This window comes from Bufo gargarizans, chromosome 3, assembly GCF_014858855.1.
Source record: "Bufo gargarizans isolate SCDJY-AF-19 chromosome 3, ASM1485885v1, whole genome shotgun sequence".
NCBI classification, from domain to species: domain Eukaryota; kingdom Metazoa; phylum Chordata; class Amphibia; order Anura; family Bufonidae; genus Bufo; species Bufo gargarizans.
Window position 1 is genome coordinate 484,744,658 of NC_058082.1, and position 15,537 is coordinate 484,760,194.

General features: G+C 44.9%; 1 pseudogene; it reads left to right on the plus strand.

Moving 5' to 3' along the window:
- LOC122931697 overlaps positions 1-13,756 on the plus strand; it is a 28,126-nt pseudogene extending 14,370 nt beyond the window's left edge.
- Positions 13,757-15,537: the final 1,781 nt, after the last annotated feature.

The following is a 15,537-nucleotide window of genomic DNA, read 5'->3' on the forward strand; positions in this document are numbered from 1 at the left end:
TTCGGGATAGTACAAAAGAGTTGTACATGGCAACCTGTACCAAGTAGACCGCAACTTTTTTGTACCATGCCCGGGTTTTGCGCATGGCGTTATATGGCTTTAGGACTTGATCAGAGAGATCAACTCCTCCCATATACCGATTGTAGTCGACGATACAATCGGGCTTGCGGACCGTTGCCGCGGTACCTCGCACAGAGACGGGGGTGGTGCTGTTACCGTGGATTGTGGACAGCATAAGGACATCCCTCTTGTCCTTATACCTGACCAGCAACAGGTTTCCACTGGTAAGGGCACGGGTCTCACCCCTGGGGATAGGTACCTGGAGGGGGTAGGCAGGGAGGCCGCGTTGATTTTTCCGCACGGTCCCACAAGTGAACGTGGATCTGGCGGCAAGGGACCTGAACAAGGGGATACTGGTATAAAAGTTATCTTCATACAAGTGGTAACCGTTATCCAGCAGTGGGTACAAAAGGTCCTACACGAGTTTCCCGCTAACACCCAGAGTGGGGGGACATTCTGGGGGTTGAATACGGGAATCTCGCCCCTCGTACACACAAAATTTGTAAGTGTACCCTAAGGTACTCTCACAAATTTTGCATAGCTTCACGCCATACCTCGCCTGCTTTGTGTGAATATATTGGCGGAAACTAAGTCTCCCCTTGAACGCAACAAGAGACTTATCAACCGCGACCTCCCTTCCAGGTACGTAGGCCTCCATGAATTTGGCCCCTAAGTGATCGATGACCGGCCGTATCTTATACAGACGGTCATAGGCAGGATCACCTCGGGGGGGGACATGCTGCATTATCGGAATAATGCTGACATTTCCGGATGGCCTCAAACCGGGGACGTGTCATGACCATACTGTACAGTGGGGTCTGGTATAGGACGTCCCCACTCCAGTATTGCCTGACACTGGGTTTTTGGACTAGACCCATATGCAGCACGAGGCCCCAAAATGTCCTCATCTCGGCTGCACTGACCGGCGTCCAGCCACCGGGTTTTGAGCGACGAACTGTTGGGCGTACAGATTCGTCTGCTCCACCATCAGATTCACCAGTGGGTTACTGAAAAAAAAACTGTGGCAGGGGGGGGCTGGGGTCTGAGAGATGGAACACAGAAAGTTTTATATAAAAGTTATTTATTTTTATTTTTTTCCTAACTAACTTTTCCCTTCTTTCCCTGCCTAACGGTGCCTCTCCCTCACTGACCCTAACCTACCTGGATGGCGATGGGTGCAGGAGGGTGATGGATGCCGATTTAGGGGGACGCAGGAGCTGGTGCTGGACGGTGCTGCACGGTGCGGGTGCTGGACAGGAAGAGGAGGGGAGAGGAAGTTTAAATCTCGCGCCTCTCTCCCCTGCACGAATCAGCACCCTGGACAGCAGCGTTCAGCACCAGGGCCAGCACCGCCTCTCCAAATCTTCGTACTGCAATTGGTGGTGTATAATCACGCCACCGATCGCAGTCTTTTTCCGGTTCATCGGGTCACAGGAGACCCGAATGGACCGGAAACGCAGAAAACCGCAGGTCTGAATTGACCTGCGGTTTTCTGCGATCGCCGATACGGGGGTCAAATGACCCCCCCTGCGTTGTTACAGGATGCCGGCTGAATGATTTCAGCCGGTGTCCGGTTCCGATTAACCCCCACGGCGCCGGAATCCCGATTTAAAGTTAGGACGTACCGGTACGCACTGAGTCCTTAAGGAGTCAGGAAATAGGGCGTACCGGTACTCCCTGCGTCCTTAAGGGGTTAAAGGGGTTTTCCAGGTTCTCAAACAGCCCCACTATGTGCCGAGTCACTCACATGTAATATACTTACCCCGCTTCCCGCGCCGCTCCTGGTCCCCACACAGCCGCTGCAGATTTTACCTGTACACGAATGAAAACATCTGGTGTCGGAGGGGGGGACGAGCCTCCCTAGCATCGCCGGTGACGCTAGTGAGGCTCATCCTCGTCCCCGCCTGCCATTGGCTGCTCCCCCAGACACTGGATGTCAGGGGTCCGGCACATGGGCTGGCTGTTGGAGAACTTGGATAACCCCTCTAAATTGCCATCCTTCTTCCCAAGCCTCAATCTTACCCAAAATATTCTGCAATACTATATTATCATGCTATTTGTGGATCACTTTGCAGGAACTTTGTATCATCTGCAAATACTGTAATTCTGCTGCAAAAACCCTCAGCCCTCAACCCTCATTAATAAACATATAAAAAAAACAGGGTTCAATATTGACCCCTGTGGCACCCCACTGGTGACTGTGACACAGTCTGAAGATGGACCATTAATTCCTCTGAGACAGTTGTTAATCCATGTACACATAGTCTCACCTAGTCCCAGCATTCTTATTTTATGTACCAGCATTACCCTGGTACTGTCACGGATGGTGTTGCAGAAAGCTGGAACTTATAATCAAACATCTGACTCGCTTGATCCCAAACTAAGGAGCATATGGATGAGCACTATAAAACCCCTAGAGCTTGGGGGTGGCCAACTGCCGGCATGAGAGCACGCGTTTGAGAGCAGCTCCGCTTACCCTCTATAATCCTGCTCCATCAATAGCAGCAGAAATGCGACGACTTAGAAAATAGATCGCGCCGCAATAACGTGAGGATTCTGGGCCTACCTGAGAAGACTGAGGGTAGAGATCCGGCAGCGTTCCTGGAGGCCTGGTTCAAAGAGGCTGAGGACTGGGTCTCGAGAGCGGCTGCACGTCCGCCCCTGCGTTGAGTTGGCCCCCTTTATCACAGCAAGTATTACCTGTTCCCCCATTTGAGAGGGGCATTAATAGAGCTTAATGACGTTTCTGTGAGTCATCCTCCTCCCGTGAAGTGTTATGCAGTCCATGACGTTTCTGGACCTTAAAAGCTGGCAATCCTTCTAAATGGGGGGCTCTATGGCTGCATAGCAGGACACTGCGTTATCGAGCTTCGCTCCATTAAGCAAATGGCAGCGGTTTTCATGATTATGTTGTAATGAGGGTTGGGGCATCACCTGTGTGGTATTACCAACCATCTACGCCATGCAGGTCCCCGAGTTTAGGACCACTCAGTTAGCTGGTCCAGTACCTGACACACTCAGGTCTTTCATGTTATTGTTATGTGTTCTTTTATTGCACGCTCATGTATACTCTTATCAAGTATGGCCAGATGTCTATCACCTTTTTGCAGTAAGGTTGCTGTATTGGCGTATTCTGATGCGCACAATGTTGAGGCATGGATTGTATGAGGGGTTATTTGTCCTGGATATAGATCTTGCGTCCTTATGGCCCCCCTGAGAGTTATGTCGTGGAATGTCAGGGGACTGGGAGACCCAAAGAAGAGGATTGCTGTGTTCTCTCAGGTGCGGTCTTTTAGTCCTCACATTCTGGGACTTCAGGAGACCCATCTCACCCCGGAAACGGGACATAGGCTTAAAAAACCCTGGGCCCAGCACCTATTTAACGCCTATGGTAGCACACATTCTAGGGGAGTAGCGCTCCTGTTTCATAGGAGTTTGAGATGCGAGGTCCACCACTCCATGATTGACCCAGGAGGTCAATACATTTTCTTATTTGCCCATGTCGACTCTGTCCCTTATGTAATTATCAACCTGTACAATTCACCCCCTGCCTCTGTCTCTCTGTTGCAGTCAGTTGTGGGCTTTGTGACTCAATACCTCAATGCTCGATTTTTATGTATGGGAGATTTTAATCAGGTTGTGAGCGAGGACATGGATAGACTTAGATGTAGGACTGATAGACTGGGGATGAGTGGTGAGGCTACGCCCCTTGCTAGGATTTCTCAGGAGATGGGGTGGATAGACATGTGGAGGGCTAGGAACCCACTTCTCAGAGAATATTCTTGCTTCACGCCCTCTCGGGGCGCCCTCTCTCGAATAGATTACCTATTTGGCAATTCCACAGCCTACACTGACCTGGTAGACATTCGACATGGTCCGCAGGGTCCCTCTGATCATGCCCCAGTACTGGCTGAGCTGGAACCCTCTAACTCTCCTGGATTAGGCAGTAAAATGCGCATCCACCCTTTTTGGCTCATCAGACAGAGTCCCTGATCAGCTAAAGATGTTTTTTGAGGTCCAGGTTGCTTCCACTGATCCCTTAATACTTTGGGAGACATTGAAGGCATATCTCAGAGGTTGCCTCAAGTCTTCCATTTCATATGTCTAGAGAGAAGCGCAGCGTACAGAGGAGGAATTACTTGCAAGCTGTAAGGAAGCAGAGAGAGTATTCGTTGAGTCCCCCACGGAGGAGCATAGAGTGGAGTGGATGACCAAAGGTAGACAATATACTATGCAATTGGAAGAGAAAAGCAAGAGGAAACTCTTTTTCCTAAAGCAGCAGGCGTTTGAGACAGGCAATCAGGCAGGGAAATTACTGGCTCATATAGCGCGGGCTAACACTATGGCTCCACCAGTACTTCGTCTTCGGGAGACTGATGGTCGCATAATGGAAACGGTCCATGATATATTAAAATGTCTCCACGCTTTCTATGCGGACCTATATAAGTCTGCGGCAAATTATACTGAGCAGGACTTGGAGGCTTACCTTACTGAGGTCTCCTATCCCTGACTTAGTGATCTGGATAGGGGTATCATGGAAGAGGACATCACTTTGGAGGAAGTGGAGAGAGCCATCTCGGACCTTTCCTCTGGGAAGGCTCCGGGCCCTGATGGCATCCCAGTGGAAGTGTACTCTAGGTATAAGGAGGAACTGGCGCCACAGTTATTGAGGTTGTATGGGGCTGTGCACTCCGGCGGATCATTGCCAGATTCAATGTACGATGCTTCCATTGTTTTGATTTTGAAACCTGGCAAGGACCCGCTGGACTGTGGATCTTATCGTCCAATCTCGCTCCTGAACTTGGATTATAAAATCCTGACTAGGATATTAGCTAACAGACTGAATAAGGCGATAACATCTGTGATTCACTCTGACCAATCAGGATTTATGCCAGGAAGGTCCACTTCGGATAACATCAGGAGAACGCAGGTGGTTGCGCAGATAGGCTCTGCAGGGAGTGAAAGGTGGGCCTTAGCCTCACTGGACACGGCCAAAGCTTTTGACTCCCTAGAATGGCCCTTCTTGGTAGCTGTACTGAGGAGCTTTGGATTTGGCCCTAATTTTATTAAATGGATCACTATACTCTATAATAACCCCTCTGCAAGCATCCAGCTCAATGGCTCACACTCCGAAAAGATCTCTCTACATAGAGGAACCAGGCAGGGTTGTCCGCTCTCACCTCTTTTGTTTGCAGTCTATAAGCATAGGGGATGCCCGCAAAAATTTGACAGGGTCTGGGGGGACTGGTGCTCGTCCTCACTCACCATGCACGACTCGAGCCGGTACCAGGCGGCCGACGGCTCTCGCTAGCCCTTTTATAGCAAGTAGCTGGGCTTGATAGTTAGCTTTGACTGACCTATTTAAGCTTATAGTGTTAGCCTGTATGTGTTATGTACATGCATGTCTCTGTTCCATGATAGTACAGTCTGTGTTGCTACTCTGCATACTGTGCCTTGACGACCATGGTTGATCAAATGTTACCGTAGCCTCTACTGTGCACTGTATCTGCATTTATGAATGGCTCCTGCGAGGGTCACTGTGGTTTTCTATGTGCCATACTTGTCATATTACTCTGCAATAAAACGAGTTAAAAAAACAACAACCTAGAGCTCTCCCTGACTGCTATGCCCATGCAAAGGTCTTTATGGTAGACGATTGCATGTCCACGTACCTCATACTATGTGACACCTGAAAACCCTATAATAGTGAGGGGACACGACCACCGGCTCCCTGCACTAAATACGGACGGAGTCAGGGTCACATAGAATCAAGCCAGCAAGGAAACACAAATAAAGGAAACAGACTTATCTGAGGAAGCAGCCTCTAGCAGTGAACACAATCCAGGAAGAGGTATAAACCGCAAAGTGAGGCAGTATGGGAGGGAGACAATCAGTGCAAATAGGTGACAGCTGGGAGAAGGAAAGGAGATGACAAAGTGAAACCAAAACAAAGAACTTCATGCAGGTAGAGAAGAACATCTAACAGACCTTCTCACAGAAGTGGCGGTGACAGGTACAGTCCAGAACGTATCTCCACATGGAGATAAGATTACCTTGACAGATCCAATCCTTTATGAATCCATTCTTTTCTAACAATCTTCCATGCAGGGGTGAAAGAATGGAATTAGGGCTTGGGGTGTTTTCAGTAACTTGCATAGTAATTTGGGGTTTACTACTTCTACAACTACATTGTTTCTGGCTAGCCATTATATACACAGTTTGAGAGGTCCATCATTTCTATTTGAATCCATAATATGCCTTTAAAGCTTATGTAGTTTGCTGGAAACAGCTGATTTGTCACAGTAAAGTGAATGTAATGGCATTATGTAAGAGGACGTGCTGTGCCCCCCCCCCCCCTCCGCTCACCAGCTGCAGCCCATGATTTGCAGAAACATGAGATTTGTCTACTAAAGGGGCTGTCTAGCATTTTACATTCATGGCCTATCCCTGAGATATCAGCTGTTCTGTAGTGGCTCCGGCGCTGGAACTAGTACATGTTGCTGTTTACTAAAACGCTGCTCCAAGTCACTTCAATGGCAGTAACCAGCTCCATACACTATACAATAGATTGAGCTGTGTAGTTCTCATGCCAATGTCCCGTGACAGAGCTACTCCTGAAAAGCTGTTGGTCCCCCACATATCGGATATTGATGGCCTATCCTGATGAGACTGGGAAACTTACAGGTTGATGTTATTGAGGTAAGAATTATTCTATGACATTAGAGATGAGCGAAGTTTAGAAAACTTAATTTCACAAAGAAATTAGCTTCATGATGAATTGCTTTGTCACTTAACTAGTTTCCTTGTGAGTAGCAGGCGCATTGACGGGGAACGACAATTGTGACGCCCCAATCATTGAATACCGCAGATGCCGGGTTCATCACTGATCGCGGCATCTGAGAACGAAAATTAGGGCTTTCAGAGCTTGATCAGTGAAAAAAATAAAAATACTCGCCTCATCCATTTGAGTGCGAAGAGGCCGCCGTGGCCATCTTGATTGAAGATCTTGCGCAAAATCTCACGTGGCATATGATTATATTATAATGCTGGCCGGCATGGTGACGTCATAAGTCATCGCGCGCAAGATTTTGAGCGGGATCTTCAATCAAATGGATGAGACGAGCATGATTTTTTTTTTTACCACCATTTCAGGGAAAATTTATTCGTTACCATGAAGCACAAGGAAATTCGGCTTTGCAGCAAATTGAATTTTCTCTGAAATTCGTATCAAAGTTCACTTCACTTCATCACTATTTGGGATGCTTATAACATAATGCCTTTTTTTTGCAACAGGCACGTGAAGTATCAAATCAAATTGTTAAATTATCTACGAAATCATTGAAACTGGATGACGGTCGATCTCTTATGTTCATGCAATGGGGTCAGTGGTTGGATCATGACCTTGACCTCTCTGTTGGTACACCAACAACTTCATCATTTTTGCAAAATGTGAATTGTGCTAAGAGCTGCGTCAACACATACCCTTGTTTCCCTTTGATGGTAAGACTTTTTTCATTGACGTATTCACATATCAATGCTCAGGTTATTTTACTGATGAAATTGTAAGATTATAATATAAACATATTTAAGAATTTGACATATATCTGTCTTTTTGTGCTGGACATTTTTCAAAAAGTGACAAGTTTTTCATGTTTGACACGGACCCCATACACTCTCATCAGAGCTATGTGCACGAAGCCGGTACAGATGTGCATGGAGGCCATACTGCTCCTAGTACTGAGCCACATGGAGTCTGTGTACTGCCATATAGACAGCAATGCATCTACAGGTAATAGCTCCATAATGTGTCATTAGATTTGTATAGAATCTGACACAAGTAATCCTCTGTTTGCCTCCATACATTTCTGCGGGTACAGTAAAGGCCACATGCAGTTTGAATAGGAATCCTATGCATGAAGCCTTAGCTTCTAAGATGTAATTTGTCAGCATGTTTAATCAATATAATAGAATCAATAATCAAAAAAAACAATCAATTTATTATAAAAGGTGTGTGTTATTCCCTCATTATCCCAATTACAATGAGCAGATAAAAGGTCCAGAGTTCATTTCAAGTATGCTATTTGCATTTGGAGTCTGTTGCTGTCAACTCTCAAGATGAGATCCAAAGAGCTGTCACTATTAGTGAAGCAAGCCATCATTAGGATGAAAAAACAAAACAACCCATCAGAGACATAGCAGAAACTTTTGGCGTGGCCAAAACAACTGTTCGGAACATTCTTAAAAAAAGGAACGCACCGGTGAGCTCAGCAACACCATAAGACTCAAAAGACCACGGATGGATGACCGAAGAATTCTTTCCCTGGTGAAGAAAACACCCTTCACAACAGTTGGCCAGATCAAGAACACTCTCCAGGAGTGTGTGTGTCAATGTCAACAGTCAAGAGAAGACTTCACTAAAGTGAATACAGAGGGTTCACCACAAAATGTAAGCCATTGGTGAACCTCAAAAACAGGAAGGCCAGATTAGAGTTTGCCAAACGACATCTAAAAAAGCCTTTACAGTTCTGGAATAACATCCTATGGACAGATGAGACCAAGATCAACTTGTACCAGAGTGATGGGAACAGAAGAGTATGGAGAAGGAAAGGAACTGCTCATGATCCTAAGCATACCACCTTATCAGTGAAGCATGGTGGTAGTAGTGTCATGGCGTGGGCATGCATGGCTGCCAATGGAACTGGTTCTCTTGTATTTATTGATGATGTGACTGCTGACAAAAGCAGCAGGATGAATTCCGAAGTGTTTTGGGCAATATTATTTGCTCATATTCAGCCAAATGCTTCAGAACTCATTGGACGGCGCTTCACAGTGCAGATGGACAATGACCCAAAGCATACTGCAAAAGCAACCAAAGAGTTTTTAAGGGAAAGAAGTGGAATGTTATGCAATGGCCAAGTCAATCACCAGACCTGAATCTGATTGAGCATGCATTTCACTTGCTGAAGACAAAACTAAACGGAAAATTCCCCCAGAACAAGCAGGAACTGAAGACAGTTGCAGTAAAGGCCTGGCAGAGCATCACCAAGGATGAAACCCAGCGTCTGGTGATGTCTATGCCTTCCAGACTTCACGCTTTAATTGACTGTAAAAGATTTTCAACCAAGTATTAAAAAGTGAAAGTTTGATTTATAATTATTATTATGTCCCATTACGTTTGGTCCCTTAACAAGTGGGAGGCACATATACAAACTGTTGTAATTCCTACACCGTTCACCTGATTTGGATGTAAGTACCCTCAAACTAAAACGGGCAGTTAAAGCACATCTTGTTTGTTTCATTTCAAATCCATTGTGGTGGTGTATAGAGCCAAAAATGTTAGAATTGTGTCGATGTCCCAATATTTATGGAACTGACTGTATTTCTACATTGACTATCGGTTGCTTATATTTCCAGATTCCACCAACTGACCCTCGGTATGTCAATGGCAGTGAATGTATATCTATGATTCGTACTGCATCAGTGTGCAGTCTGACAAGTCCCGTGCGTGAGCAAATGAATGGCCTGACTTCATTCATTGACGGAAGCCAGGTGTATGGAAGTGAGCAGAATCTCGCCACCTTGCTTCGAAACAAGACAAACCAACTGGGTCTTTTGGCTGTTAATCAGAACTTCACAGACAATGGATTTCCCTACCTGCCTTTTAGTGGGAATGGACCTGACCAATGTTCTAGGACCAACTCAACATTGGGATTACCGTGTTTCGTGGCAGGTGAGTTTATGAAAGTTTTTTTGTGGTGCTTGTGGCATTTCTAAGTGTACCCATGCTTGGACTGGCCCACAGGTGTACAGGTGAATCCCCGGTGGGCCCCTGAGCAAGATGGGCCCCTAGTCTCCCACCCCCTGCACAAGTGGCACAAAACACAGTAGTCTTACCGCACAACATACACATTTTTAATGTACAGCACCTCAACCAGCCTATGTTCATATAAAAAACTTGATAGATTATTAAAGAAACTGCCCAGTTTATTATTATAGACATGATCAGAGCTGACATTCCTTATAGGTATAGAGGAAAGCTGCCAGTGTCTTCTTCTCCCACGTAGGAACGCGCTGTAAAACGCTCAGGTGTGAACCCAGCCTCAGACTCCCACTATCCTGAGAACGGGTCATCAATGTCCTCCCCATATATCTGGTTATATTTCTTCATCTTTGCAATGGTTTTGATTATTATTTTCAGGGGATAGCCGTTCCAACGAGCAACCCATGCTGACGACATTCCATACACTTTTCTTGAGAGAGCACAACCGCATTGCTACACAGTTGCGTAAGTTAAACCCACACTGGTCAGGAGAGACGCTATACCAAGAAACCCGCAAGATAATAGGAGCAGTCCTGCAGGTGCAGTATCATTTTTGAGTATTATACCATCAAATACCATAGATTATGTTGCCAGAGAATTTTCCTTTTACTAAAGCATATTTTTTTTAAACAGAAAATAACATACAAAGACTGGCTGCCTCTACTATTGGGCGGTGAGATGTCAAAAGTTCTACCTCCTTATACATCCTATGACGAAGATGAGGACCCAAGATTATCAAATGTCTTCACTATTGCCTTCAGAATGGGTCACACAATGATACAGCCATTCATTTACAGATTGGCAAAGGATTTCTCTCCATACAGCCCCGAGCCAGTTGTCCCACTTCATGAAACATTTTTCGCTTCGTGGAGAATAGTGAGACAAGGTAACTTCTACTTCTCTATTAATTATTTTTCTATCATAACCTATTTCTGTCATTTTGCATACTATGTAGAATTTATAGTATTTGTATAGTGCAACATAGTACAGTATATGTAATCCTTTTAGTCTTACTCTACTTTTCTGACAACCCTATATTACGCCCGCAGGAGGAATTGATCCTTTACTCAGGGGTACGATGGTCAATAAAGCGAAACTGAACCGCCAGGATCAGATAATGGTTGATGAATTGAGGGAACGTCTTTTTCCAGTGGTTAATAGCATTGGCCGTGATCTAGCATCTTTTAACATACAACGGGGTAGAGACCATGGCTTACCAGGTAGGTGGGAACACATTAGCCCCTTACCCCTTATGTCCACACATAGAGAAAAAAATGCAGTCTTTTTGATTAAAGAGGACCTTTCACCAGAATAACTTCTAAAGTAACTATACAGGCATGTAGAGCGGCGCCCAGGGACCCGCCTGCACTTACTGTTATACCTGGGCGCCGCTCCGTTCTCCCGTAATTGCCTCCGGTATCTTCATAGTTAGGCTCCACCCAGTGGAACCTGCCGGCGCCTCCTTCTCCCATGCTGCAGCGCTGGCCAATCACAGCGCTCAGCTCATAGCCTGAGAGGCTTTTTTCTCTCTCAGGCTATGAGCTGAGCGCTGTGATTGGCCAGCGCTACATGAATACATACATGGGAGAATGAGCCGACGGCAGGTTCCCCTGGGTGGAGCCTAACTGTGAAGATACCGGAGGCAATAACGGGAGAACAGAGCGGTTCCCAGGTATAACAGTAAGTGCAGGGGGATCCCTGGGCACCGCTCTACATGCCTGTATAGTTACTTTAGAAGTTTTATTCTGGTGAAAGGTCCTCTTTAAATTGATCTTTTTCAATTACTATTTAAAAACAGTCAGTAAATAAACTGGACACACAATCCCATAATATTTCTCTGATGATAGTGAAGTAATTCTACAATTTCTTTACCTCCTAGGATACAATGCTTGGAGAAGGTTCTGTAATCTTTCTGCACCACGTGATGTTGATGAATTAGCTGCTGTGCTGAATAATCGGGAAGTTGCCAAAAAGCTCATTGATTTGTATGGAACTCCGGAAAATATTGACATCTGGGTTGGTGGAGTCTCTGAGCCCTCAGTTCCCAAGGGAAGAACTGGGCAGTTACTATCTTGTTTGATTGGAAACCAGTTTCGTAGGGCTAGAAATGGAGATAGGTATGTGCCAATTATTAATACAACATGAAAATATATAAGTTTCTGGGGGGTTTTTGGGGCTAGCTTTTAAAAACACAAGAATAAATTATCAGGTTCCAAAATAAATGTTCATATAGTAAATGTTTGTGAAGCAGCAACAGATTTGTTGCAGTCTGCCCCATTCATCTGAATGGACTTGTAGAACTTTATGTGTTTGACACAAAAATAACTCCATTCAACTGAATAGAAAAAAAATCATTGGCAGAGATCTCAGTAACAAATCTGTATGTAAATCTGCCCAATATTTTTATTTTACCTAGTACTCAAGATCAAATAGAAAACATAGATTGATGTGGGTCTGATTCTCAGCACCCCCATCGGGCAGCTGTTTAACCATTTCCTGACCTTCCCCATGGACAGTAGAAGTTGGGTCTTAAAATATGGTGCCCGCTAGCGAGTGCAGCAAGCGCCATAGCAGCCTGGTTTCTGCTGTTTTAAACAGCAGACCCACGGAGCTAATGTCTGCTATAGGCAGTAATGCTGTTCGCAGAAATTTAACCCTTCAGATGCTGTGGTCAAAAGTGACCATGGCATCTGAGAGCTGAAAATCTGGAAGCACCCTAGCTTCCAGGCCTGAAACGGCTTCCATGCCAGTGATCGGGCATGCCGTTCCTTTGTTCTGATGTGTTGAGTCTCATTGAAGAAACCCAGCGTATCAGAGCTTTAGTTGCTATGGGGTCAGAGCTCCATAGGATAACAGCAAGTGGGGCTTACAGGGCTTTTACAAAATGGAAAAAATATATATAGAAATTCAAATCACCCCCTTTTCCCCAGTATCACAATAACAAAAAAAAAACTATAAAAGTACATCATAAGCATCACTGTGTCCCTAAATGCTGAAACTATTTATACCATACTGTGAATGGTATAACTGAAAAAAATCTAAATTGCCATTTTGCGATGGTATCAATAAAAACGACAGATCTTCCTGCAAAAAATGAGCTCTTACACAGCTCTATAGACCTAACTATAAAAAGTTATGGGATCAGGATATGAAGATGAAAAGAGAAAATAAAAAATCCAAAGTTTTTTTTTCTTTAATGAAAGAAAACTTATATAAATGTGGTATTGTTGTGATCATACTGACTAAGAGAATGAAGGGCATGGGTCAGTTTGCATCGAAAACATTGTAAAAACTAAATATTAAACTGCATTTTTTTATGATTTTTTTCCATATTCACACTACATTGCATGCAACAGTAAATGGTGCCATTAGAAAGTTTAAATACAAGTACTGCACAAACAAGCCCTCATATGTCTATGTGAATTGACAAATAAAAAGTTATGACTCTAGGGGGGCAGGGAATAAATCTCAAGGGGTTGAAAGGACTGTAGTGATTGTCCTTTTCATTGTTTATATGGGTCTGCCACCCAGCACGGTATTGGATATGATGACTTCTTCCCATTGACATGAATGACTGTATTACCTGTGTGCCTGTAAACTAAGCCATGCAAACAATAATAGAGACTTCAGCTCTTGGTCAAATGTCTCAGCCACTGAATCTTTCTTTACCTTTCTAGTTTTTTTTATGAAAATTCTTCGGTATTCAGCCTGCAACAAAGAAAATCAATAAAGGCAGTGACACTGGCACATATCATATGTGCTAATACCAAAATTAAACGAGTTCCTCGAAATGTCTTTTTGGCCAGTAACTTCCCAGCAGATTTCATTGACTGTTCCATATTCCCAGCAATGGACCTGAGTCCTTGGAAAGCTTAGATCACTGATGGTAAGTACACGCTAATACAACAATAAGACTTAAAGGGCATCAGAAAATGATCTAAGCTTTCGTTCGCCGAACGAACTCTCGCACAGGCGCAGTACCCACTGAGGGCTGCGCCTGTGCGATCAGCAGGAGACTGAGGGCAGGAGCTTCATCCTCGTCACTGGGCATGCGCTGAGCCCAGTGACGTCCGATGCTTGCTCTTCCCTGCTGACTGAGGGAAGAGCGAGCATCGGACGTCACTGGGCTCAGCGCATGCCCAGTGACGAGGATGAAGCTCCTGCCCTCAGTCTCCTGCAGATCGCACAGGCGCAGCCCTCAGTGGGTACTGCGCCTGTGCGAGAGTTCGTTCGGCGTGAGGGAGGGGGGTGGAGAGGCTGTGGCAGGCTGGGGGCGGTTAGACAGTGCAAGGAAGGCGGGCTGGGCACTGTAAGAGGGGCGGTACTGGGCTCTCTAAGAAGAACAAAACGCCCCTCTGGGCACCTTCAGGACACATTTGCATATCAATAAAAGTCGTTTTTTGCAGTAACTGCTGGACGGATTACAAGATAAAAGAGCACAGCCTAATCCAGGTAAGCTGTGCTTCATGGCTGCTTTAAAATCGTTTTTTGGCTTAGGGGAGGTGACAGAATCCCTTTAATGCTTTCTAAATGCTGTTAAGAACAGCTCAAGCAAGATGGCCGCGCCCATAATCATGTTCAGAAAATAGAATAAAAATATCTGTAATCAGAAAATAAAAACGGATTAGGAAAAAGGGATATGTGCTTTAGGCTTCATTTTACATCACCGTTCAGCCTTTCCGTTCTCCTGCTCCGTTCAGGAGCAGGAGAACGGAAAGGACTGAAAAGGCACATAGCTGATGCCAAACGGAGTCAAACTGAGCCCTTAGAACCCCATAGACTATAATGGGGTCCGTTATGTTTCCGCACAGAAGATGATTTTTAAGCGGAGACAAAACTCCTGCATGCACAACTTTTGTCTCTGCTTAAAAATCATCTTCTGAGCGGAAACATAACGGACCCCATTATAGTCTAAGGGCTCCGTTTGACTCAGTTTGGCATCAGTTATGTGCCTTTTCCGTCCTTTTCGTTCTCCTGCTCCTAAAGGGAGCAGGAGAACGGAAAGGCTGAACGGTGATGTGAACGAAGCCTAAAATGGCAGATAACATTTTTGGTGACACATTTCCGGTAAAAAAATGAAACATTAAATTAGATGAGCTGCTGAAGGTTTACAGCATACTGCTTTTACACTGGTGCTACAGGTGACGGCCATTAATTTAGGATGACGTATTGTTTAAGATGATTATGGATACAGATCATTTTGCTGATTCAATAGGCATAGGTCCAAATCGTGTCCGAATAGTACATAGTACGTTAGGAATTATATGTGTTATGAATATATAAGTTATGGGTCATACCTCATGGCATGCTAAAACCAAATATAGTAAAAATGTAGTAATTGGCACAAGCTAGAAGGATTCATATAGGGAGATATTTATCAAAGCTAATGTAAAGGGCAACTGGCTTAGTTGCCCCTAACAACCAATCAGATTCCGCCTTTCATTTCCCAGAGCTCCTTGAGAAAAAAGAAGGGTGATTGTGATTGGTTGCTTTGTGAACTATGCTGGTTTTCCTTTACACCAGTTTTGATAAATCTACCTCATAATGTCTGGCCAGAAAGATAAACTTGGATGTTCCATTCAGGATATATTACAGAGCGGAAAGTTTGCTGAGGGGAAAACCTATGATTTGCCGTTCTTGAAGGGCTGGTATATTTC